The 27837-nt window shown below is 42.9% G+C and overlaps 1 protein-coding gene across 5 annotated transcripts in view; it reads left to right on the top strand.

Annotated features, from left to right (window-relative positions):
- Nucleotides 1-27837, top strand: part of tmem108 (transmembrane protein 108) — a 142648-nt gene that overhangs the window by 80714 nt on the left and 34097 nt on the right. Inside the window, exon 1 of one of the 5 annotated variants that reach the window (XM_034167022.1) lies at nt 17573-17663. The exons of the other annotated variants lie outside the window; for them this stretch is intronic. The gene's annotated coding sequence lies outside the window, so the exon portion shown is untranslated. Of the gene's footprint in view, nt 1-17572; nt 17664-27837 lie in introns of those variants that run through there. 5 annotated transcript variants of the gene reach the window in all.

Here is a 27837-nt window from a genome sequence, read left to right as displayed (position 1 = left end):
CTGGTTGGGGCTGAGGGAGAGAACCAAGAAAAAGACATGCTGTGGAGGGGAGCAGAGATCGATCACTAATGATTAAATGCAGAGTGGTGCATACAGAGCAAAAAGAGAAAGAAACAGTGCATCATGGGAACCCCCCAGCAGTCTACATCTATAGCAGCATAACTAAGGGATGGTTCAGGGTCACCTGATCCAGCCCTAACTATAAGCTTTAGCAAAAAGGAAAGTTTTAAGCCTAATCTTAAAAGTAGAGAGGGTGTCTGTCTCCCTGATCTGAATTGGGAGCTGGTTCCACAGGAGAGGAGCCTGAAAGCTGAAGGCTCTGCCTCCCATTCTACTCTTACAAACCCTAGGAACTACAAGTAAGCCTGCAGTCTGAGAGCGAAGCGCTCTATTGGGGTGATATGGTACTACGAGGTCCCTAAGATAAGATGGGACCTGATTATTCAAAACCTTATAAGTAAGAAGAAGAATTTTAAATTCTATTCTAGAATTAACAGGAAGCCAATGAAGAGAGGCCAATATGGGTGAGATATGCTCTCTCCTTCTAGTTCCCGTCAGTACTCTAGCTGCAGCATTTTGAATTAACTGAAGGCTTTTTAGGGAACTTTTAGGACAACCTGATAATAATGAATTACAATAGTCCAGCCTAGAGGAAATAAATGCATGAATTAGTTTTTCAGCATCACTCTGAGACAAGACCTTTCTGATTTTAGAGATATTGCGTAAATGCAAAAAAGCAGTCCTACATATTTGTTTAATATGCGCTTTGAATGACATATCCTGATCAAAAATGACTCCAAGATTTCTCACAGTATTACTAGAGGTCAGGGTAATGCCATCCAGAGTAAGGATCTGGTTAGACACCATGTTTCTAAGATTTGTGGGGCCAAGTACAATAACTTCAGTTTTATCTGAGTTTAAAAGCAGGAAATTAGAGGTCATCCATGTCTTTATGTCTGTAAGACAATCCTGCAGTTTAGCTAATTGGTGTGTGTCCTCTGGCTTCATGGATAGATAAAGCTGGGTATCATCTGCGTAACAATGAAAATTTAAGCAATACCGTCTAATAATACTGCCTAAGGGAAGCATGTATAAAGTAAATAAAATTGGTCCTAGCACAGAACCTTGTGGAACTCCATAATTAACTTTAGTCTGTGAAGAAGATTCCCCATTTACATGAACAAATTGTAATCTATTAGACAAATATGATTCAAACCACCGCAGCGCAGTGCCTTTAATACCTATGGCATGCTCTAATCTCTGTAATAAAATTTTATGGTCAACAGTATCAAAAGCAGCACTGAGGTCTAACAGAACAAGCACAGAGATGAGTCCACTGTCCGAGGCCATAAGAAGATCATTTGTAACCTTCACTAATGCTGTTTCTGTACTATGATGAATTCTAAAACCTGACTGAAACTCTTCAAATAGACCATTCCTCTGCAGATGATCAGTTAGCTGTTTTACAACTACCCTTTCAAGAATTTTTGAGAGAAAAGGAAGGTTGGAGATTGGCCTATAATTAGCTAAGATAGCTGGGTCAAGTGATGGCTTTTTAAGTAATGGTTTAATTACTGCCACCTTAAAAGCCTGTGGTACATAGCCAACTAACAAAGATAGATTGATCATATTTAAGATCGAAGCATTAAATAATGGTAGGGCTTCCTTGAGCAGCCTGGTAGGAATGGGGTCTAATAAACATGTTGATGGTTTGGATGAAGTAACTAATGAGAATAACTCAGACAGAACAATCGGAGAGAAAGAGTCCAACCAAATACCGGCATCACTGAAAGCAGCCAAAGATAACGATACGTCTATGGGATGGTTATGAGTAATTTTTTCTCTAATAGTTAAAATTTTGTTAGCAAAGAAAGTCATGAAGTCATTACTAGTTAAAGTTAATGGAATACTCAGCTCAATAGAGCTCTGACTCTTTGTCAGCCTGGCTACAGTGCTGAAAAGAAACCTGGGGTTGTTCTTATTTTCTTCAATTAGTGATGAGTAGAAAGATGTCCTAGCTTTACGGAGGGCTTTTTTATAGAGCAACAGACTCTTTTTCCAGGCTAAGTGAAGATCTTCTAAATTAGTGAGACGCCATTTCCTCTCCAACTTACGGGTTATCTGCTTTAAGCTACGAGTTTGTGAGTTATACCACGGAGTCAGACACTTCTGATTTAAAGCTCTCTTTTTCAGAGGAGCTACAGCATCCAAAGTTGTCTTCAATGAGGATGTAAAACTATTGACGAGATACTCTATCTCCCTTACAGAGTTTAGGTAGCTACTCTGCACTGTGTTGGTATATGGCATTAGAGAACATAAAGAAGGAATCATATCCTTAAACCTAGTTACAGCGCTTTCTGAAAGACTTCTAGTGTAATGAAACTTATTCCCCACTGCTGGGTAGTCCATCAGAGTAAATGTAAATGTTATTAAGAAATGATCAGACAGAAGGGAGTTTTCAGGGAATACTGTTAAGTCTTCTATTTCCATACCATAAGTCAGAATAAGATCTAAGATATGATTAAAGTGGTGGGTGGACTCATTTACTTTTTGAGCAAAGCCAATAGAGTCTAATAATAGATTAAATGCAGTGTTGAGGCTGTCATTCTCAGCATCTGTGTGGATGTTAAAATCGCCCACTATAATTATCTTATCTGAGCTAAGCACTAAGTCAGACAAAAGGTCTGAAAATTCACAGAGAAACTCACAGTAACGACCAGGTGGACGATAGATAATAACAAATAAAACTGGTTTTTGGGACTTCCAATTTGGATGGACAAGACTAAGAGACAAGCTTTCAAATGAATTAAAGCTCTGTCTGGGTTTTGGATTAATTAATAAGCTGGAATGGAAGATTGCTGCTAATCCTCCGCCCCGGCCCGTGCTACGAGCATTCTGACAGTTAGTGTGACTCGGGGGTGTTGACTCATTTAAACTAACATATTCATCCTGCTGTAACCAGGTTTCTGTTAGGCAGAATAAATCAATATGTTGATCAATTATTATATCATTTACCAACAGGGACTTAGAAGAGAGAGACCTAATGTTTAATAGACCACATTTAACTGTTTTAGTCTGTGGTGCAGTTGAAGGTGCTATATTATTTTTTCTTTTTGAATTTTTATGCTTAAATAGATTTTTGCTGGTTATTGGTAGTCTGGGAGCAGGCACCGTCTCTACGGGGATGGGTAATGAGGGGATGGCAGGGGGAGAGAAGCTGCAGAGAGGTGTGTAAGACTACAACTCTGCTTCCTGGTCCCAACCCTGGATAGTCACGGTTTGGAGGATTTAAGAAAATTGGCCAGATTTCTAGAAATGAGAGCTGCTCCATCCAAAGTGGGATGGATGCCGTCTCTCCTAACAAGACCAGGTTTTCCCCAGAAGCTTTGCCAATTATCTATGAAGCCCACCTCATTTTTTGGACACCACTCAGACAGCCAGCAATTCAAGGAGAACATGCGGCTAAACATATATATATATATATATATATATATATAAAAGCCCATTTAAGACATGACAGCCAGGCTATATCTTTCCACAAAACACATACATGGGCAATGTTTGGGGAATTTGTACTCGTTGCACTTTGTGTCTTTCTCTGTGCAAAATAACTCAGAAACAGTTGAGCAGGTTATCTCCAAACTTGGTAGAAATAGTGCTTGAATGTGTGTCTCTAGTTGAGAGCTGATCTGTTAAGGTCAAACTAAGTCATAAAAAATGTAGTCTGGAAAATGCATTTTGCACGATATCTTCACAATCAATAGGCCTAGAAAGGTAACCCAAAGCTTACATATATCAGTCAGCTAATAATTTGGCTTTCTGTGGTATAATTGACATCATGATCACTACAATGCCATGAAATAACATCACCATACTTCAAGAAGCATTTCATAGATTTTCTGGAGCCAACGGGGCAAGATTAACAATGCCGGGGTTATTTGTTGTACTGCTACCACTTTTCATGTATCTTGAAACAACTATCATTCACTTATATTGCAGTATCATGTACACAGTATGCATCACCCCATGATGCCTTTCCTTTGGGCACTCAGTTGTCTATGCGTTGCAGTCTGTATCATGCGTTAGGGCCCATCACACTCAGATGACTTTTTATTTTTTCTCTGTTTCAGCACCATGGATAGCAATCAGCACCTTTCATTCACAAAGCTGCACACAGACAGTTGTTGATAGAGGCTGTCATACCACACTTGTACTAAGTTTGTGAAGTCCTTACCAGGGTTAATTAAGTCATTAATATGTGCTTATTTCATTCTTACTGAATCCTGATTCAACCATATCCTCCCTGTGTATTTTTTGTACATCTCCAAAGTTTGGCTATGTCTTTTACACCCAGGGAAAATAGACCATGCCCTTAATGGTTTCTACTACATTTCTAGTAAGATGTACCAGGTTTTTTTTTGTTTGTTTGTTTTTTTGCATCCTCCCAGTTTTTGCAGACATTGTAATTCCATGGCTGAGTCTGATGTGGGTGTAAGAGTTAATGGAGTCACCAAGGGCTTTTTTCACATGTTTTTGGCTCCTCCATGTCGGGAACCAACAATCAGCGAAAGCATGGATATGAGCCTTCATAGGCTTCTTCCACACAGGCAAGAAGTTATTTCATTGGAACATTCTTGTGCAGCCAAACGGCAGTATCACTACTGGTAGTTTAACAGTGCTGGCCAAATGATTGTTGGTGCAGTTAGTGCCACTGAACCTCTCAATTCACCTGTTGGCCCCTATTATGTTTTTGAAAGTCTTTATGCAGACGTGAACATTAATTTTCTGAAGGGTCCTTTCCAATCCAAAAAACTTACTCTGTGATAATTCAATATGTATATGTTGTGGACGTGAACAAGCAAAGCTCTTCAGCATCTCACCATGTCATTTCCGCTTTGTGCCTTCGTCTACCATAGAGTGAACTTCATTCGTATAAATGAAACCGCCTTGTTCCCCATGCGTGTGCCCTCTAGGTTAAAGGTCAATGAGGCTGCACGCCTGATGGTTCTGATGAGGTGTAATCACCATGGAGAGGCTCGGCTGATCACTTTGCGCCCTGCCGTTGAGCTTATTAGGCCAGCAACATGACGCTAAACATAATTAAAACATGGGGAGGGAGTTGAGCTGGAATGGTTGCTCTCACTGCAGCATAATGGCGTTTTCCCAGTAGAAACGTGGATGGAATTGGGACATTACAGTTCAGTTTTGAAGCTGAGAGAAAGAAAAGTAATTTTCTGTTGCTCCTCAAGTATTCTTGCAGAATCATCTCTTTGTAATGACTTGCGCTATAGTACGACTGAACATCGCCTTTACTGACTGAGCTGTGAGTTAGAAGTAAAAAAGCAGGAAACAGAACATTTTCCCGAACACTTTTGAACAGAATGGTGCATCTTGATAGTAAATTTTGTCAATTACAATCCATTGTCATTTTCATTTATTCTACTTTTTTATGAGTTTGTACTTTGTGAAAGGAGAGTCAGAAACAGAATTCATTATCAGGTACAGTCCGGACCATAAGTATTTGGACTGTGACAGTTTTTGTAATTTAAACTTTGTTCATAACCACGGAGGAGTTGAAATGAAATGATCAAGTGTGTAGACCTTCAGCTTTGACTAAAATATAAGAAATATACTGCACCAACCATAAAGGAATTAACATACAGGGCTTTAACATCTGAAACAAACACTCAGTCTGCTTTACAATGATACCTCACATTCACACACACACACACACACACAGCAATGTCAGGATGCTACCATGTAAGGCACGCAGCTACACACGAGGAATCACTTAGGGATTAAAGACCCTGCCCTATGCAGTGTTGTATAAAGTACCGGAAAATCACACTTAAGTAAAAGTACAGATACCCATTAAAAAAAATGTCTTTGGTAGAAGTTCAAGTCACTGATTGAAATGCTACTCAAGTAAAAGTCTTAAAGTATCTAGTATTTATTGTACTTAAGTATGACAAGTAATGTACAACTAAATGTACTCAAGTATTGAAAGTAAAAGTACAAGTAAATGTTAATAATCAAAAATGGACTGATTTTATTATATAAAGTTTATCTAGGCTTGTAAATGACTGGTAGTATTAGTCAAAATACTGAAAATTGTGCACATCACACAAAAACACTTCAGAAACAAGGTTTCAAAACCTAAACGAGAGTAGGCTACTCACTAGGTGTTCACAGGAAACAGTTATTTATTTCTATATGTATTTATTTATTTTCATTGTTACATGGTTTTATCTTTTCTGTTTGTTTTGTTTCATTAGGTTCTTTTTGTCTTTTTCTCTAAAATTGTATTGTAACATTATTAGTCTATTATTATTGACTATTAATGTTGACTATTATTGTTGTTGCTATAATATATGAATAAAAATAAATTTAAAAAATTACAATTTGACTCTTTTACGATAACGAATGCTGAGCCATTAATTATACAGAAAACAAATCAACGCAAACGTGCTGATGCAAACAGCTTAATGCTAACTTTAACATTGAAAACGCCATAGACATGCTAACGCTTTAGCTTCGGTCCCGTTTTAAGTTCTAAAATACATCTATCAACTGTTTCAGAAGACCATAACAGGTTGGTTTAACATAAAAATATTAAATATTACTCACAGACATATGCTCTTCTGGGTTTTAGCAGGGAAAAATTAGGATAAAAGCGAAATATAGCAATCAATCCACGAATCATAAATCGAAGCACCTGTGAGTCACTGCTTCGATTGGTTCAAGGTTCAAAGCAAAGCTGCGCTGCAGAAAAGTTGATTACAGACCCGCTGCAGGTCTGTAATCAATGTAGAGAAATTATCATTTTCCTGACAAACACCCCCCAAGTGCGCAACTGCAAAAAAGCCTACTGGACATGCCTCATGACAAATCGGCCTGACTTTGTTGCAGTCACTAGTAATCAGTGGTATCTCTGGGTGAAAACACAACTTTTTTCATGTGTGTGTGTGTTTTTTTTTGTAACAAGTAACGGCATGGCGCATAAAAAAATGTATCGGGGTAGAAGTATGCAATTAAGGTCAGAAATGTAGTGAAGTAAAAGTGAAAGTAAGCTGAATTTAAAAAACTCAAGTAAAGTATAAAGTCTCACAAAACATACTTAAGTACACTAGTGAAGTATTTTTACTTTGTTACTATACAACACTGGCCCTATGGACATTAGTGATTTTCCACTATGACAGGGATTAGAACAGAAAATCTTCTGGTCACAAGCTCGCTGCTTTAACCTGGTGACCATCATCTCTACATTTGTAGAATTATAGCCGGTTTTAGACACAGACTCTTCATTTTCTGTTCATGAGTTGTTGTTGTTGTTTTCTCCTCAAAAGTGCTTAGCTATCGCTGCCCTGTTGATTGTATGTTTGTAACCAGAGTTAAAGGCTGTTATACTGATGTCACTCAACTGGTCTGTTGTACAGATTCTGGCTTCATTATGTCAACTTTGATTATGAAAGGTCTGTAGTCTATATTGGGACTTTTGAACTCCATAATGTTCTTGCAAAATACAATGAAATCCTGTGGGGGGGTTGGAGATTCATCAGAGTTGAGTGAGAACTGGGGAATTTCCTATTTCAATGACTGATCTGGTATCAGTACAATCTCTGCCTTGCTGTTTTGCTGGGACCCTGGCCTTCCCCTCATGGTTTTCTTTTCAACTATCTGTCATCATGAACACTAGACTGTGTCTGGTTCCTTAGCAACATTTCTGTCACTATATGTTTTAACAACTCTTTGTTGTTCTTTTGTTTTATTTTGTTAGTATGGCCAAATCAGATGGTCACCCCACTGAGTCTGGTCTGCTTAAGGCTTCTTCCTGCAATGGGGAAAAAAGACTCTAAGAGATTTTATGAAGATTGTATGAAGATCCTCCTGTGGCTTCACCACCTGCAGAGGGGGCCATGGGGGTCGGGTGCAGAGAGGATTGGGTGGCGGTCGAGGGCGGGTGGCCCGGTGGCCCGGTCCATGCTCACAGCCCCTGGCTGTTGGGACGTGGAATGTCACCTCGCTAGGGGTGAAAGGAGCCTGAGCTTGTGCGGGAGGTTGAGAGATACCGACTAGAGATAGTCGGGCTCACCTCCACGCACAGCTTGGGCTCTGGTACCCAACTCCTTGAGAGGAGCTGGACGCTTCATTTTTCTGGCGTCGCCCACGGGGAGAGGCGGAGAGCTGGGGTCGCATTGCTTATTGCTCCCCAGCTCAGTCGCCAAGTGTTGGAGTTCACTCCGGTGAACGAGAGGGTTGCGTCCCTACGCCTTCGGGTCAGGGACAGGTCTCTCACCATTGTCTCGGCCTATGGGCCGAGCAGCGGTGCAGAGTACTCGACCTTCCTGGAGTCCCTGGGAGGGGTACTAGATAGCGCTCCGACTGGGGACTCCATTGTTCTCCTGGGGGATTTCAACGCTCACGTGGGCGGCAACAGTGAGACCTGGAGGGGGTGATCGGGAAGCACGGCCTCCCCGATCTGAATCCGAGTGGTGTTCAGTTGTTGGACTTCTGTGCTAGTGCTACAGTTTGTCCATCACAAACACCATGTTCGAGCACAAGGGTGTCCATAAGTGCACGTGGCACCAGGACACCCTGAGCCGGAGGTCGATGATCGACTTTGTAGTCGTATCATCTGACCTTCGGCCACGTGTCTCGGACACTCGGGTGACGAGAGGGGCAGAGCTGTCGACTGATCACCACCTGGTGCTGAGTTGGATCCGCTAGGAGGGTAGGAAGCTGGTCAGACCTGGCAGGCCCAAACGTATCATGAGGGTCTGCTGGAACGACTGGCGGAACCCTCTGTCAGCGAGGTCTTCAACTCCCACCTCCGGGAGAGCTTCTCCCAGATCCTGGGGTAGGTTGGAGACATGGAGTCCGAGTGGACCATGTTCTCCACCTCCGTTGTCGATGCGGCTGCTTGTAGCTGTGGTCACAAGGTCTCTGGTGCCTGTCGCGGCGGCAATCCCCGAACCCGGTGGTGGACACCGGAAGTAAGGGATGCTGTCAAGCTGAAGAAGGAGTCCTACTTATCTTTGTTGGTAGGTGGGACCCCAGAGGCAGCTGACAGGTACCGGCAGGCCAAGCGTGCCACAGCCCGTGCGGTCACAGAGGCAAAAACTCGGGTCTGGTAGGAGTTCAGGGAGGCTATGGAGGAGGACTATCGGTCGGCCTCGAAGAGATTCTGGCAAACCGTCTGACGCCTCGGGAGGCGGAAGCAGCTCTCCACCTGCACTGGGTGGGGAGCTGTTGACCCTGACTGGGGATGTTGTCAGGCGGTGGAAGGAGTACTTCGAGGGTCTCCTCAATCCCATCGTCACGTCTTCCAAAGAGGAAGCAGAGACTGGGGACTCAGAGGCGGACTCATCCATTACCCAGGCCGAAGTCACTGAGGTGGTTAGAAAGCTCCTCGGTGGCAAGGCTTCTGAGGTGGATGAAATCCGTCCTGAGTACCTTAACCCCTTAACGCCCATCGTCGCATATATGCTACAATCTCTGACTCAAATATGCAACTTCCAAATTGACCTGTATGCCCGTTGTCGCAAATTTGCAACATACCATCATTATTATTATAACATTATAACATAAAGTCATTACCAGAATACCCAATATTACTATCTAGTTTTGTGCAAAAGTGAAATTAATAATCTCAACATTATTTACCATCTACTTAAAGGCAAAAACACACACAAAACATTTTTTTATATACAGCTATATAAATTCGGGCGTTAAGGGGTTAAGTCTCTGGATGTTGTGGGGCTGTCTTGGCTGACACGCCTCTGCAACATCGCATGGCGATCGGGGACAGTGCCTCTGGATTGGCAAGCCGGGGTGGTGGTCCCTCTGTTAAGAAGGGGGACCGGAGGGTGTGTTCCAACTATAGGGTGATCACACTCCTCAGCCTCCCCGGTAAGGTCTATTCCTGAGTACTGGAGAGGAGAATTCGACCGATGGTCAATCAATCAATCAATCATTTTTTTTATATATAGCGCCAAATCACAACAAACAGTTGCCCCAAGGCGCTTTATATTGTAAGGCAAGGCCATACAATAATTATGTAAAACCCCAACGGTTAAAACGACCCCCCTGTGAGCAAGCACTTGGCTACAGTGGGAAGGAAAAACTCCCTTTTAACAGGAAGAAACCTCCAGCAAAACCAGGTTCAGGGAGGGGCAGTCTTCTGCTGGACTGGTTGGGTCTGAGGGAGAGAACCAGGAAAAAGACATGCTGTGGAGGGGAGCAGAGATCGATCACTAATGATTAAATGCAGAGTGGTGCATACAGAGCAAAAAGAGAAAGAAACAGTCGAACCTCGGATTCAGGAGGAGCAGTGTGGTTTTTGTCCTGGTCGCGGCACACTGGACCAGCTCTACACGCTCCATCGGGTGCTCGAGGGTTCATGGGAGTTCGCCCAACCAGTCCACATGTGTTTTGTGGATCTGGAGAAGGCGTTCGACCGTGTCCCTCGGGGCACCCTGTGGGGAGTGCTCCGGGAGTACGGGGTCCAGGGTCCTTTGCTAAGGGCTATCCGGTCCCTGTACGACCGCAGCAGGAGCTTGGTTCGCATTGCCGGTAGTAAGTCAAACCTGTTTCCAGTGCACGTTGGCCTCTGCCAGAGCTGCCCTTTGTCACCGGTTCTGTTCATTATTTTTATGGACAGAATTTCTAGGCACAGCCAGGGTGTAGAGGGGGTCTAGTTTGGGAACCACAGAATCTCGTCTCTGCTGTTTGCAGATGATGTGGTTCTGTTGCTTTGTCAAATCAGGACCTTCAGCATGCACTGGGGCGGTTTGCAGCCGAGTGTGAAGCGTCCAGGATGAAAATCAGCACCTCCAAATCCGAGGCCATGGTTCTCGACAGGAAAAAGGTGCTTTGCCCTCTTCAGGTCGGTGGAAGTGTCCTTGCCTCAGTGGAGGAGTTTAAATATCTCGGGGTCTTGTTCACGAGTGAGGGACGGATGGAGCGTGAGATCGATAGATGGATCGGTGCAGCATCTGCAGTGATGTGGTCGCTGTATCGGACCGTCGTGGTGAAGAGAGAGCTGAGTAGGGGGGGCAAAGCTCTCGATTTACCGATCGATCTATGTCCGATCCTCACCTATGGTCATGAGATTTGCCTCATGACCGAAAGAACGAGATCGCGAGTATAAGCGTACGAGATGAGTTCCTCCGCAGGGTGGCTGGGCACTCCCTTAGAGATAGGGTGAGGAGCTCGGTCACTCGGGAGGAGCTCGGAGTCGAGCTGCTGCTCCTCCATGTCGAAACGAGGTCAGTTGAGGTGGCTCGGGCATCTTTTCCGGATGCCCCCTGGACGCCTCGCTGGAGAGGTGTTCCGGGCACGTCCCATTGGGAGGAGGCCCCGGGGAAGACCCAGGACATGCTGGAGGGACTACATCTCTCGGCTGGCTTGGGAACGCCTTGGGGTTCCCCCGGAGGAGCTGGGGGAGGTGTGTGTGGATTGGGAGGTCTGGGCGGCTTTGCTTGAGCTGCTGCCCCCGTGACCCGACTCCGGATAAAGCGGAAGAAAATGGATGGATGGATGGATGGATGAAGATTCACAGGACTCATGCCATCAAGATTCATGCGTGATGGTCCGATGGATTTTCTGAAAAAAACTGTTTGATGAATTTTCTGAGATTTGGTACAGAAGATTTTTGAGGGAGTGTCTGTGTAACTCAGACTTTCTGACTGAATCCTTGTGGGCTCCCCAGAGCTCCAAAGAAGGGGAAAAGATGCCCCTTTTTCACACTGTTCAACTTATTGCAGAAACTCTGTTCAAACACAAGTAACAAAAAATGTCATTCTCCTTGAATCATTCTAAAGTTCCCCCAACAGTGCCGAAATGACATTTTGCAGACTTTTCAATTTATTGCTGAATAACTGCTTTTTCCTTGAACCATGTTGACCTACACAACCATTATCATTGACCTTGAATCATTCTAAACTCCCCCATTGCCCCCCTGCAGCCCCCCCAGTAGGAGGCATGGGGGCCATTAGTATGTCACTCTCTCATCGCACACATCTCTTGCACAACCGTCAGTTGACTGCAACCTGACCCCTCATGTTTCACGTCAGAATCGCAACAGAATATTCACACTTGTGGAGTGACAGGTGCTCAAGAGTGCGCATGTGTAAACATGCTTTATTAAAGATGTGGTGCTGGCACCTGTGTTGCATAAGGTCATGACTACAAAGCAGGATACGGCTCATGTAGGAAGTCACGCACATTCACAGTTCTTCCACTGTGAAAGGCCATGTGTGTGTGTGTGTGTGTGGTGTGTGTGTGTGCTCTGTGTGTGTGCTGTGTGTGTGTGTGTGTGTGTCTTTTAGTCACTCCTCCTAAAGAGCACCCTTGGGCTCTTGTCCCACTGACACACAGGCGATGGCTGCCTAGAGCAAAGCTTACCGGTCAATGTTTAAAAGCTCCATAATTGGTTTTACCGATCAGTGTAGACCACATAATGCCAATGCTGATTTAAAGCCGAGCACTGCTGCAGTCTAAACCTGGGCTTTTATTGTGAAATATTACTCATGGTTTTCCCTGTGTGGTGGTCATTACATGGAGTTAACCAGTCAAAGTTAAACTAACACAGTCCTAGCTGCAATCTCTCCTTTTTTTTGTTCCATCACTGCATGTCCGGACATAATCACAGTGTATCACCCAGATATTTGATCATGTCCTGAAGTGATTTGATACCTGAGTACTAGGTTTTGTCTTACACCTGTCTTTCCCTCTGCTAGAGAACCATGAGCACTGTAGACGAAGAACCGATCACATGATACATGAAGACACTCCTGCAGGTCCTGCGCTGCCAGCTGCTGAGTGAGTAAAGCTGGGGGTTGGGATTGGGGTGTTGTTCCGTGTGATCCAAGAGGTCTGAAAGCTGTCCCGTGACTGTGGTCAAGGCCAAATAGTTGATTCTTCATCCTACCAAAAGCTGGGGTCTCAGTCCAGACAACCTGAATGATGATGCACTTTTGGTACTATACAAGTATTCTGGACTGTATTTGTGTCACAAATAGAACTGATCTGGCTCACTGGAGTATTTGTAATCTTCAGCCTATGTTCAGACTGCCAGTAAATATCTGATTTATGCGCACAACTGATTTGAATCTACTGCGATAGAGTGCCAGCCTGTCTGTGGTGAACTTCTGTTCACGCCCTGGTCTGCTGGGATAGGCTCCAGCCCCCCGTGACCCGTGATTGGAGTAAGCTGGTATAGAAAATGAATGGATGAATTGAATCTGATTCCATGTTGCAAGTGTACGACATGGTTTACTGCAAAGTGAGCTGGCGTTCTTCACACAGATAACACTTAAAACACGATCAAAAACGGTGACGACAGTGCTTCATCCTAAAAGACGGGTCAGTGCACGTAAGTAAATACAAAGAAAAATCCATCCTAGCAATTAAAAACTGTTCCGTCGATCACTCTGATGGCTGCAGGAACAAAACTATTTATATCACTTGGTTTACAGGCCAGCAATTTCTATCTGTGGCCTGATGGAAGAAGCTGAAACTCACCATGTAGTGGTGGGAGTCATTTTTCAAAATAAGGCCAGTCATCCTCGTGACTATTTGGTATATTGATATTCTGGGTAAAACTGTGGCTCTCCAATCAGCCTACTAGACCACCTCACAGTTTGATTCAGAGAACCTTTATATTTTAGGGTAAGGTTGTTGAACCAAGACACCAAGCTAAAAGATAAAATCGATTCAATAAATGAGCAATAAAAAGGGTCAAGAGTGTTCTATCAATGTGGAAAAGAGTCTACAACTCCTACTAGATGGGACGCCAGTCCAACACAGCTTATAGGCCAACTCCTTATCCACTGATGTACCTGTTCTATGACCTGAACAAGTAATGCAGTTATTTCACAAAATGTTTAAGACAGAGTGCTTCCTGGACTCAAAAAACAAAACAAAACAAAACAGTATTTCAATATGCTCTTTGGTTAGTAAACTGGATATCCAAAAAGAAGAAAAGGTCAAAGGCACTCTCTCTTATAAATACTTAAAAAGTCTTATTTGCTTGGCTAGGTCATCTTAAACCATAAAAACACAGTATTTCAGCATCAAGTCTTCATCGAGGAGTAACAGTCTTCGCAGACAAATATGCCAATTTAAAAGGAACAGAGCAGCTGATGCAGACGACAGTTCTTATATTTCAATTATATCAGACACTTCTTAAATTAGAAACGCTCAAAATATAAAATTTCTCTATCTCTCATATTGAGTGAAAAAAATATTCCTTTTATGATTAGGGTTGCTATGAAATGCCTTTCGGGAAGCACATTGTTGGAGATCAGATAATATACTGTCCATGTATCCCCTCAGTTCTTGTTTCATTTGAACCTCAGTTGCTTTAAATTCAGACCATAGGAGCAAATCTGTGGAAGGCTACCAGAGCAGAATGTCACATGAATATGGAACAGAGTGGGGGGGTCAGTCTGGGAGCAGTCAGGATTCTGCGCTGTTGGCTGGTTTCTCGTATGCACCCCAGGTTCCACTTCAGGGTTGCAGGGCCAAAAGCTCTTTGACAAGTCGACTTCAGTCCAGAAGTGATCAGCGTGTGCTGGACCGCTGTGAGTGATTCGCGTATAGCCGTGTCCGAGGTGACACATGCACATCGATGTGCTTTAATTTAAAGAGACTGAGCTGCAGGCTTTCTTTTTATGCAGCACTTTACATGAAGACCCAATTGTGCTACTTTTACTGTCACACACAGAAGACTCAGTTGGGTTTTATTTTCAGGTGTATTACTGTCCTTCCCACTGTCGCCAAGTGCTTGCTCACAGGGGGTCGTTTTGACCGTTGGGGTTTTTACATAATTATTGTATGGCCTTACCTTACAATATAAAGCGCCTTGGGGCAACTGTTTGTTGTGATTTGGCGCTATATAAATAAATTGATTGATTGATTGACTGTCGCCTTTTTGCATGGTGCTGACCTGAGGTCTGTCTACGTGCACATATTTCTTATTCACTCTCTCCGGACCAGACACAGAGAGGAGACAGATTTACCATAACATTTGCAGGCTGGAGTGACAAAAGAAAGGTGCTACAGATAGAAGAGACTTGAGATGGATGATCTACTTCAGTACAGGCATCACAGGTTGAAGTTTCTCTTTCTTTCTTTTTTTTGGGGGGAGCTGGTTGGTTTTCTGTTTCCAAGTCTTGCAGTGCTCCTTGTTTGTTTACACGTTGTGACGACATGATACATCTGAAGCACTATTGAAAACCCTCTGTTCAATACTCTCATTTGAAGACACTAGGGGCGTTGCAGTAGGTCGCTTGTGCACACATGCAGTTTTTGAGATACCCAGATGTGAAACTGAGAACCAGGCAGTGTTTGGCTATCTAGAACTCGGAAGTCCAGGTCGTTGCAATGGAATATTTCTGCCACAGAAATGACAGATTACGCTTAAATTTGAAAAATCCTTTGAAAGAATTAGATAGTAGACATACCTGGGTATAACTGTTGATACAGGTAGTAGGAACAACTCACCATTGTGGACAACAGTTCTACGTCGTATTTCCATTCCTGATTGTCGTCTTCTCTTGTCAGCTCTCTGCAAAATCTAACAGCTCCTGCTTTCTCTAACCCGTGGTTGAGATTCCTATCTTTTAAATACTCTCTGATGCTTTTAATCGTCCATGTCTCAGCCATGGCATTACTTCGACTACCCAAAAATAGATTCAAAATGGTGTCACGATTTGTTGTGCCTAGCCAGGCGCGTCGCTATGTTGGTGGTGCATGTGCACAACGACCTACCGCAGCACCCCTAGTATCTATTATGTGAGTATTATGGGAAATCTATTTTGCCCTTTAGCTCAGTCTTCACAGCAAAGCCAACACGAGGTGCAGTACTACAGTCTAAAGTAAATCCAAACCATGCTTGTATTTCATAAAGTTCTCTTTTTTCTTTTGGATTCACTTTTTCGACCTTATTATTTTTTTCAAAAACCATATGGTTTGAATCACGTGTGATTACATCAGACATGCTTGAACCCTCGTGGGCATGCAAGAGTTTTTTCACGCCTGTCGGTTACGTCATTCGCTTGTGGGCAGTCTTTGAGTGAGGAGTCGCCACCCTCTCGTCGTTTTTTCATTGTTTAGGAATGGCTCAGAGACTGCTGCTTTGTGATCCAAATTTTTTCAAAACTGTAAGGCACAACTGAGTGGACCCATTCATAAATTCAGCTGGTTTTCGGTAAAAATTTTAACAGCTGATGACAGATTTTGGTCTGGTAGTGTCGCCGTAGGACAGTCCACGGCGCCTGACGGCGATCTGCGCTTCGAGGCGGCAGCGTCTCACCGTTTCAAGTTGAAACTTACACATTTCAGGCTCTGTTGACGCAGTAAGTCGTCAGAGAACAGAGAACTTTCAGAAGAAGTCGGCATGAAGAGTTTATTCGGACATTCCCATTGTTAACGGACATTTTGTAATGAAAGAACATGCGGGCAGAGTCGCATGTCGGGCCGGACCCGACGGGGGGTCGCGACAGGAAAAACACCTTCGTTGGAAACCTTAACAGACAAGTTGGAACATACCAAGCTGTTAAACAATTTCTCAGTTACTCACTGTTGAAAGCCATCAAAAGCCGCCTGAATTTTACAAATGGTTTTCAACACGGAGGTGTTTTCCTGTTGCGGCGCACACAGATTGCCGAGTCATCACGGAAACGACTCTGCGAATTTGCGCGCATGTCTTTCATTAAAGAATGTCCTTAAACAGTGGAATGTCCGCATAAAGTCCTCATGCCGGCCTCTTCTGAATCTTCTCTGTTCTCTCACGATGTCCTGGGTGAAAAGCCATAAATGAGGATGTTTCAGGTCGAAACAGGCCGACGACGGCGCCTGGAAGCGCTGCACGACGTCCCGCTTGGGAAAGTCCTTACACCGACAGAAACACCCATAATCTCTCATCAGGCGTTAAACTTTTCACCGAAAACCAGCTTAATTTCTTGAATAGTGTCCCACTCGGATATTCCTCACAGGTCCAGAAAAATGTTGATAAAGCAACGTGCGCCATCTCGAGCAGCGTGTGAAACAAAGGAATTCAGCTGAGAGGGGGGAACCACATCTCACTCAAGGCCTGCCCACAGGGAAATGACGTCACGGACACGCGTGAAAAAACTCACGCATGCGCATGAGGGTTCAAGCATGATTGGTGTAATCGCAGTCTTCAAATCCTATAGTTAAAAAGAAAGAAATAAAAGGGTCGGTTTATTATCTAATAGACCTCGTGTAATATATATTATATATATATTATATATTAGATATATATATATAAATATATCTTAATATATATAATATAATATATATAGATATATATATATAATAATATATAAATATAATATTTTGGTGGTGTATCATATGCTATAACTAAAGGTGGTGTGTGTGTGTGTGTGTGTGTGTGTGTGTGTGTGTGTGTGTGTGTGTGTGTGTGTGTGTGTGTGTGTGTGTTGTGTGTGTTGTGGTGTGGTGTTGTCATTTCAGCTGCTCCCATCTCGGAACGGGTCGTCACAGTAGATACAGCCAGATCCACATTGGTAATTGGCACAAGTTTTACGCCAGATGCCCTTTTTGACGCAACTCCAGTTCACCCATAGAAACACACAGACAGCCGTTGGTGTTCCGAAGAGATCTCCCATTCAAAGGTAAATAACACATATGATTGTACAGTCTCCCATATTTCATTTGTGAGGAAAAGCTACCAAGACACCAACTTTTAAGGAGTTACAAGTTGAAGTGACGTGATAGAGGACTGTCACACAAAAATTTGCAGATGCACTATGGTGGAACGGAGAGACATAAGTGAAAAGGAAACATAGGGAGGTGATGGTCTAGTGGTTAAGCATTGGGCTTGAGACCAGAAGATCCTCGGTTCAAATCCCGGCCTGACCGGAAAATCACTAAGGGCAAGGTCCTTAATCCCCTAGGTGCTCCCGGTGTAGTGGGCATCTTGCATGGCAGCAGCCTGACATCGCGGTGAATGTGAGGCATTTTGTAAAGTGTTTTGAGCATCTGATGCAGATGGAAAAGCGCTATATATATATATATATATATATATATATCAATCAATCAATCAATTTTTTTATATAGCGCCAAATCACAACAAACAGTTGCCCCAAGGCGCTTTATATTGTAAGGCAAGGCCATACAATAATTATGTCAAAACCCCAACGGTCAAAACGACCCCCTGTGAGCAAGCACTTGGCTACAGTGGGAAGGAAAAACTCCCTTTTAACAGGAAGAAACCTCCAGCAGAACCAGGCTCAGGGAGGGGCAGTCTTCTGCTGGGACTGGTTGGGCTGAGGGAGAGAACCAAGAAAAAGACATGCTGTGGAGGGGAAGCAGAGATCGATCACTAATGATTTAAATGCAGAGTGGTGCATACAGAGCAAAAGAGAAAGAAACAGTGCATCATGGGAACCCCCCAGCAGTCTACATCTATAGCAGCATAACTAAGGGATGGTTCAGGGTCACCTGATCCAGCCCTAACTATAAGCTTTAGCAAAAAGGAAAGTTTTAAGCCTAATCTTAAAAGTAGAGAGGGTGTCTGTCTCCCTGATCTGAATTGGGAGCTGGTTCCAAGGAGAGGAGCCTGAAAGCTGAAGGCTCTGCCTCCCATTCTACTCTTACAAACCCTAGGAACTACAAGTAAGCCTGCAGTCTGAGAGCGAAGCGCTCTATTGGGGGTGATATGGTACTACGAGGTCCCTAAGATAAGATGGGACCTGATTATTCAAAACCTTATAAGTAAGAAGAAGAATTTTAAATTCTATTCTAGAATTAACAGGAAGCCAATGAAGAGAGGCCAATATGGGTGAGATATGCTCTCTCCTTCTAGTTCCCGTCAGTACTCTAGCTGCAGCATTTTTGAATTAACTGAAGGCTTTTTAGGGAACTTTTAGGACAACCTGATAATAATGAATTACAATAGTCCAGCCTAGAGGAAATAAATGCATGAATTAGTTTTTCAGCATCACTCTGAGACAAGACCTTTCTGATTTTAGAGATATTGCGTAAATGCAAAAAAGCAGTCCTACATATTTGTTTAATATGCGCTTTGAATGACATATCTGATCAAAAATGACTCCAAGATTTCTCACAGTATTACTAGAGGTCAGGGTAATGCCATCCAGAGTAAGGATCTGGTTAGACACCATGTTTCTAAGATTTGTGGGGCCAAGTACAATAACTTCAGTTTTATCTGAGTTTAAAAGCAGGAAATTAGAGGTCATCCATGTCTTTATGTCTGTAAGACAATCCTGCAGTTTAGCTAATTGGTGTGTGTCCTCTGGCTTCATGGATAGATAAAGCTGGGTATCATCTGCGTAACAATGAAATTTAAGCAATACCGTCTAATAATACTGCCTAAGGGAAGCATGTATAAAGTAAATAAAATTGGTCCTAGCACAGAACCTTGTGGAACTCCATAATTAACTTTAGTCTGTGAAGAAGATTCCCCATTTACATGAACAAATTGTAATCTATTAGACAATATGATTCAAACCACCGCAGCGCAGTGCCTTTAATACCTATGGCATGCTCTAATCTCTGTAATAAAATTTTATGGTCAACAGTATCAAAAGCAGCACTGAGGTCTAACAGAAACAAGCACAGAGATGAGTCCACTGTCCGAGGCCATAAGAAGATCATTTGTAACCTTCACTAATGCTGTTTCTGTACTATGATGAATTCTAAAACCTGACTGAAACTCTTCAAATAGACCATTCCTCTGCAGATGATCAGTTAGCTGTTTTACAACTACCCTTTCAAGAATTTTTGAGGAGAAAAGGAAGGTTGGAGATTGGCCTATAATTAGCTAAGATAGCTGGGTCAAGTGATGGCTTTTTTAAGTAATGGTTTAATTACTGCCACCTTAAAAGCCTGTGGTACATAGCCAACTAACAAAGATAGATTGATCATATTTAAGATCGAAGCATTAAATAATGGTAGGGCTTCCTTGAGCAGCCTGGTAGGAATGGGTCTAATAAACAGGTTGATGGGTTGGATGAAGTAACTAATGAGAATAACTCAGACAGAACAATCGGAGAGAAAGAGTCCAACCAAATACCGGCATCACTGAAAGCAGCCAAAGATAACGATACGTCTATGGGATGGTTATGAGTAATTTTTTCTCTAATAGTTAAAATTTTGTAGCAAAGAAAGTCATGAAGTCATTACTAGTTAAAGTTAATGGAATACTCAGCTCAATAGAGCTCTGACTCTTTGTCAGCCTGGCTACAGTGCTGAAAAGAAACCTGGGGTTGTTCTTATTTTTCTTCAATTAGTGATGAGTAGAAAGATGTCCTAGCTTTACGGAGGGCTTTTTTATAGAGCAACAGACTCTTTTTCCAGGCTAAGTGAAGATCTTCTAAATTAGTGAGACGCCATTTCCTCTCCAACTTACGGGTTATCTGCTTTAAGCTACGAGTTTGTGAGTTATACCACGGAGTCAGACACTTCTGATTTAAAGCTCTCTTTTTCAGAGGAGCTACAGCATCCAAAGTTGTCTTCAATGAGGATGTAAAACTATTGACGAGATACTCTATCTCCCTTACAGAGTTTAGGTAGCTACTCTGCACTGTGTTTGGTATATGGCATTAGAGAACATAAAGAAGGAATCATATCCTTAAACCTAGTTACAGCGCTTTCTGAAAGACTTCTAGTGTAATGAAACTTATTCCCCACTGCTGGGTAGTCCATCAGAGTAAATGTAAATGTTATTAAGAAATGATCAGACAGAAGGGAGTTTTCAGGGAATACTGTTAGTCTTCTATTTCCATACCATAAGTCAGAATAAGATCTAAGATATGATTAAAGTGGTGGGTGGACTCATTTACTTTTTGAGCAAAGCAATAGAGTCTAATAATAGATTAAATGCAGTGTTGAGGCTGTCATTCTCAGCATCTGTGTGGATGTTAAATCGCCCACTATATTATCTTATCTGAGCTAAGCACTAAGTCAGACAACAGGTCTGAAAATTCACAGAGAAACTCACAGTAACGACCAGGTGGACGATAGATAATAACAAATAAAACTGGTTTTTGGAGTTCCAATTTGGATGGACAAGACTAAGAGACAAGCTTTCAAATGAATTAAAGCTCTGTCTGGGTTTTGGATTAATTAATAAGCTGGAATGGAAGATTGCTGCTAATCCTCCGCCCCGGCCCGTGCTACGAGCATTCTGACAGTTAGTGTGACTCGGGGGTGTTGACTCATTTAAACTAACATATTCATCCTGCGTAACCAGGTTTCTGTTAGGCAGAATAAATCAATATGTTGATCAATTATTATATCATTTACCAACAGGACTTAGAAGAGAGAGACCTAATGTTAATAGACCACATTTAACTGTTTTAGTCTGTGGTGCAGTTGAAGGTGCTATATTATTTTTTCTTTTTGAATTTTTATGCTTAAATAGATTTTTGCTGGTTATAGGGTAGTCTGGGAGCAGGCACCGTCTCTACGGGGATGGGGTAATGAGGGGATGGCAGGGGGAGAGAAGCTGCAGAGAGGTGTGTAAGACTACAACTCTGCTTCCTGGTCCCAACCCTGGATAGTCACGGTTTGGAGGATTTAAGAAAATTGGCCAGATTTCTAGAAATGAGAGCTGCTCCATCCAAAGTGGGATGGATGCCGTCTCTCCTAACAAGACCAGGTTTTCCCCAGAAGCTTTGCCAATTATCTATGAAGCCCACCTCATTTTTTGGACACCACTCAGACAGCCAGCAATTCAAGGAGAACATGCGGCTAAACATATATATATATATATATATATATATATATAAAAGCCCATTTAAGACATGACAGCCAGGCTATATCTTTCCACAAAACACATACATGGGCAATGTTTGGGGAATTTGTACTCGTTGCACTTTGTGTCTTTCTCTGTGCAAAATAACTCAGAAACAGTTGAGCAGGTTATCTCCAAACTTGGTAGAAATAGTGCTTGAATGTGTGTCTCTAGTTGAGAGCTGATCTGTTAAGGTCAAACTAAGTCATAAAAATGTAGTCTGGAAAATGCATTTTGCACGATATCTTCACAATCAATAGGCCTAGAAAGGTAACCCAAAGCTTACATATATCAGTCAGCTAATAATTTGGCTTTCTGTGGTATAATTGACATCATGATCACTACAATGCCATGAAATAACATCACCATACTTCAAGAAGCATTTCATAGATTTTCTGGAGCCAACGGGGCAAGATTAACAATGCCGGGGTTATTTGTTGTACTGCTACCACTTTTCATGTATCTTGAAACAACTATCATTCACTTATATTGCAGTATCATGTACACAGTATGCATCACCCCATGATGCCTTTCCTTTGGGCACTCAGTTGTCTATGCGTTGCAGTCTGTATCATGCGTTAGGGCCCATCACACTCAGATGACTTTTATTTTTTCTCTGTTTCAGCACCATGGATAGCAATCAGCACCTTTCATTCACAAAGCTGCACACAGACAGTTGTTGATAGAGGCTGTCATACCACACTTGTACTAAGTTTGTGAAGTCCTTACCAGGTTAATTAAGTCATTAATATGTGCTTATTTCATTCTTACTGAATCCTGATTCAACCATATCCTCCCTGTGTATTTTTGTACATCTCCAAAGTTTGGCTATGTCTTTTACACCCAGGGAAAATAGACCATGCCCTTAATGGTTTCTACTACATTTCTAGTAAGATGTACCAGGTTTTTTTTTGTTTGTTTGTTTTTTTGCATCCTCCCAGTTTTTGCAGACATTGTAATTCCATGGCTGAGTCTGATGTGGGTGTAAGAGTTAATGGAGTCACCAAGGGCTTTTTTCACATGTTTTTGGCTCCTCCATGTCGGGAACCAACAATCAGCGAAAGCATGGATATGAGCCTTCATAGGCTTCTTCCACACAGGCAAGAAGTTATTTCATTGGAACATTCTTGTGCAGCCAAACGGCAGTATCACTACTGGTAGTTTAACAGTGCTGGCCAAATGATTGTTGGTGCAGTTAGTGCCACTGAACCTCTCAATTCACCTGTTGGCCCCTATTATGTTTTTGAAAGTCTTTATGCAGACGTGAACATTAATTTTCTGAAGGGTCCTTTCCAATCCAAAAACTTACTCTGTGATAATTCAATATGTATATGTTGTGGACGTGAACAAGCAAAGCTCTTCAGCATCTCACCATGTCATTTCCGCTTTGTGCCTTCGTCTACCATAGAGTGAACTTCATTCGTATAAATGAAACCGCCTTGTTCCCCATGCGTGTGCCCTCTAGGTTAAAGGTCAATGAGGCTGCACGCCTGATGGTTCTGATGAGGTGTAATCACCATGGAGAGGCTCGGCTGATCACTTTGCGCCCTGCCGTTGAGCTTATTAGGCCAGCAACATGACGCTAAACATAATTAAAACATGGGGAGGGAGTTGAGCTGGAATGGTTGCTCTCACTGCAGCATAATGGCGTTTTCCCAGTAGAAACGTGGATGGAATTGGGACATTACAGTTCAGTTTTGAAGCTGAGAGAAAGAAAAGTAATTTTCTGTTGCTCCTCAAGTATTCTTGCAGAATCATCTCTTTGTAATGACTTGCGCTATAGTACGACTGAACATCGCCTTTACTGACTGAGCTGTGAGTTAGAAGTAAAAAAGCAGGAAACAGAACATTTTCCCGAACACTTTTGAACAGAATGGTGCATCTTGATAGTAAATTTTGTCAATTACAATCCATTGTCATTTTCATTTATTCTACTTTTTTATGAGTTTGTACTTTGTGAAAGGAGAGTCAGAAACAGAATTCATTATCAGGTACAGTCCGGACCATAAGTATTTGGACTGTGACAGTTTTTGTAATTTAAACTTTGTTCATAACCACGGAGGAGTTGAAATGAAATGATCAAGTGTGTAGACCTTCAGCTTTGACTAAAATATAAGAAATATACTGCACCAACCATAAAGGAATTAACATACAGGGCTTTAACATCTGAAACAAACACTCAGTCTGCTTTACAATGATACCTCACATTCACACACACACACACACACACACACAGCAATGTCAGGATGCTACCATGTAAGGCACGCAGCTACACACGAGGAATCACTTAGGGATTAAAGACCCTGCCCTATGCAGTGTTGTATAAAGTACCGGAAAATCACACTTAAGTAAAAGTACAGATACCCATTAAAAAAATGTCTTTGGTAGAAGTTCAAGTCACTGATTGAAATGCTACTCAAGTAAAAGTCTTAAAGTATCTAGTATTTATTGTACTTAAGTATGACAAGTAATGTACAACTAAATGTACTCAAGTATTGAAAGTAAAAGTACAAGTAAATGTTAATAATCAAAAATGGACTGATTTTATTATATAAAGTTTATCTAGGCTTGTAAATGACTGGTAGTATTAGTCAAAATACTGAAAATTGTGCACATCACACAAAAACACTTCAGAAACAAGGTTTCAAAACCTAAACGAGAGTAGGCTACTCACTAGGTGTTCACAGGAAACAGTTATTTATTTCTATATGTATTTATTTATTTTCATTGTTACATGGTTTATCTTTTCTGTTGTTTTGTTTCATTAGGTTCTTTTTGTCTTTTTCTCTAAAATTGTATTGTAACATTATTAGTCTATTATTATTGACTATTAATGTTGACTATTATTGTTGTTGCTATAATATATGAATAAAAATAAATTTAAAAAATTACAATTTGACTCTTTTACGATAACGAATGCTGAGCCATTAATTATACAGAAACAAATCAACGCAAACGTGCTGATGCAAACAGCTTAATGCTAACTTTAACATTGAAAACGCCATAGACATGCTAACGCTTTAGCTTCGGTCCCGTTTTTAAGTTCTAAAATACATCTATCAACTGTTTCAGAAGACCATAACAGGTTGGTTTAACATAAAAATATTAAATATTACTCACAGACATATGCTCTTCTGGGTTTTAGCAGGGAAAAATTAGGATAAAAGCGAAATATAGCAATCAATCCACGAATCATAAATCGAAGCACCTGTGAGTCACTGCTTCGATTGGTTCAAGGTTCAAAGCAAAGCTGCGCTGCAGAAAAGTTGATTACAGACCCGCTGCAGGTCTGTAATCAATGTAGAGAAATTATCATTTTCCTGACAAACACCCCCCAAGTGCGCAACTGCAAAAAAGCCTACTGGACATGCCTCATGACAAATCGGCCTGACTTTGTTGCAGTCACTAGTAATCAGTGGTATCTCTGGGTGAAAACACAACTTTTTTCATGTGTGTGTGTGTTTTTTTTTGTAACAAGTAACGGCATGGCGCATAAAAAAATGTATCGGGGTAGAAGTATGCAATTAAGGTCAGAAATGTAGTGAAGTAAAAGTGAAAGTAAGCTGAATTTAAAAAACTCAAGTAAAGTATAAAGTCTCACAAACATACTTAAGTACACTAGTGAAGTATTTTTACTTTGTTACTATACAACACTGGCCCTATGGACATTAGTGATTTTCCACTATGACAGGGATTAGAACAGAAAATCTTCTGGTCACAAGCTCGCTGCTTTAACCTGGTGACCATCATCTCTACATTTGTAGAATTATAGCCGGTTTTAGACACAGACTCTTCATTTTCTGTTCATGAGTTGTTGTTGTTGTTTTCTCCTCAAAAGTGCTTAGCTATCGCTGCCCTGTTGATTGTATGTTTGTAACCAGAGTTAAAGGCTGTTATACTGATGTCACTCAACTGGTCTGTTGTACAGATTCTGGCTTCATTATGTCAACTTTGATTATGAAAGGTCTGTAGTCTATATTGGGACTTTTGAACTCCATAATGTTCTTGCAAAATACAATGAAATCCTGTGGGGGGTTGGAGATTCATCAGAGTTGAGTGAGAACTGGGGAATTTCCTATTTCAATGACTGATCTGGTATCAGTACAATCTCTGCCTTGCTGTTTTGCTGGGACCCTGGCCTTCCCCTCATGGTTTTCTTTTCAACTATCTGTCATCATGAACACTAGACTGTGTCTGGTTCCTTAGCAACATTTCTGTCACTATATGTTTTAACAACTCTTTGTTGTTCTTTTGTTTTATTTTGTTAGTATGGCCAAATCAGATGGTCACCCCACTGAGTCTGGTCTGCTTAAGGCTTCTTCCTGCAATGGGGAAAAAAGACTCTAAGAGATTTTATGAAGATTGTATGAAGATCCTCCTGTGGCTTCACCACCTGCAGAGGGGGCCATGGGGTCGGGTGCAGAGAGGATTGGGTGGCGGTCGAGGGCGGGTGGCCCGGTGGCCCGGTCCATGCTCACAGCCCCTGGCTGTTGGGACGTGGAATGTCACCTCGCTAGGGGTGAAAGGAGCCTGAGCTTGTGCGGGAGGTTGAGAGATACCGACTAGAGATAGTCGGGCTCACCTCCACGCACAGCTTGGGCTCTGGTACCCAACTCCTTGAGAGGAGCTGGACGCTTCATTTTTCTGGCGTCGCCCACGGGGAGAGGCGGAGAGCTGGGGTCGCATTGCTTATTGCTCCCCAGCTCAGTCGCCAAGTGTTGGAGTTCACTCCGGTGAACGAGAGGGTTGCGTCCCTACGCCTTCGGGTCAGGGACAGGTCTCTCACCATTGTCTCGGCCTATGGGCCGAGCAGCGGTGCAGAGTACTCGACCTTCCTGGAGTCCCTGGGAGGGGTACTAGATAGCGCTCCGACTGGGGACTCCATTGTTCTCCTGGGGGATTTCAACGCTCACGTGGGCGGCAACAGTGAGACCTGGAGGGGGTGATCGGGAAGCACGGCCTCCCCGATCTGAATCCGAGTGGTGTTCAGTTGTTGGACTTCTGTGCTAGTGCTACAGTTTGTCCATCACAAACACCATGTTCGAGCACAAGGGTGTCCATAAGTGCACGTGGCACCAGGACACCCTGAGCCGGAGGTCGATGATCGACTTTGTAGTCGTATCATCTGACCTTCGGCCACGTGTCTCGGACACTCGGGTGACGAGAGGGGCAGAGCTGTCGACTGATCACCACCTGGTGCTGAGTTGGATCCGCTAGGAGGGTAGGAAGCTGGTCAGACCTGGCAGGCCCAAACGTATCATGAGGGTCTGCTGGAATGACTGGCGGAACCCTCTGTCAGCGAGGTCTTCAACTCCCACCTCCGGGAGAGCTTCTCCCAGATCCTGGGGTAGGTTGGAGACATGGAGTCCGAGTGGACCATGTTCTCCACCTCCGTTGTCGATGCGGCTGCTTGTAGCTGTGGTCACAAGGTCTCTGGTGCCTGTCGCGGCGGCAATCCCCGAACCCGGTGGTGGACACCGGAAGTAAGGGATGCTGTCAAGCTGAAGAAGGAGTCCTACTTATCTTTGTTGGTAGGTGGGACCCCAGAGGCAGCTGACAGGTACCGGCAGGCCAAGCGTGCCACAGCCCGTGCGGTCACAGAGGCAAAAACTCGGGTCTGGTAGGAGTTCAGGGAGGCTATGGAGGAGGACTATCGGTCGGCCTCGAAGAGATTCTGGCAAACCGTCTGACGCCTCGGGAGGCGGAAGCAGCTCTCCACCTGCACTGGGTGGGGAGCTGTTGACCCTGACTGGGGATGTTGTCAGGCGGTGGAAGGAGTACTTCGAGGGTCTCCTCAATCCCATCGTCACGTCTTCCAAAGAGGAAGCAGAGACTGGGGACTCAGAGGCGGACTCATCCATTACCCAGGCCGAAGTCACTGAGGTGGTTAGAAAGCTCCTCGGTGGCAAGGCTTCTGAGGTGGATGAAATCCGTCCTGAGTACCTTAACCCCTTAACGCCCATCGTCGCATATATGCTACAATCTCTGACTCAAATATGCAACTTCCAAATTGACCTGTATGCCCGTTG

The sequence above is a fragment of the Thalassophryne amazonica genome, chromosome 1, assembly GCF_902500255.1.
Source record: "Thalassophryne amazonica chromosome 1, fThaAma1.1, whole genome shotgun sequence".
NCBI classification, from domain to species: domain Eukaryota; kingdom Metazoa; phylum Chordata; class Actinopteri; order Batrachoidiformes; family Batrachoididae; genus Thalassophryne; species Thalassophryne amazonica.
The sequence above is the reverse complement of the archived record's forward strand: the minus strand, read 5'-3'. Positions and strand labels throughout refer to the sequence as shown.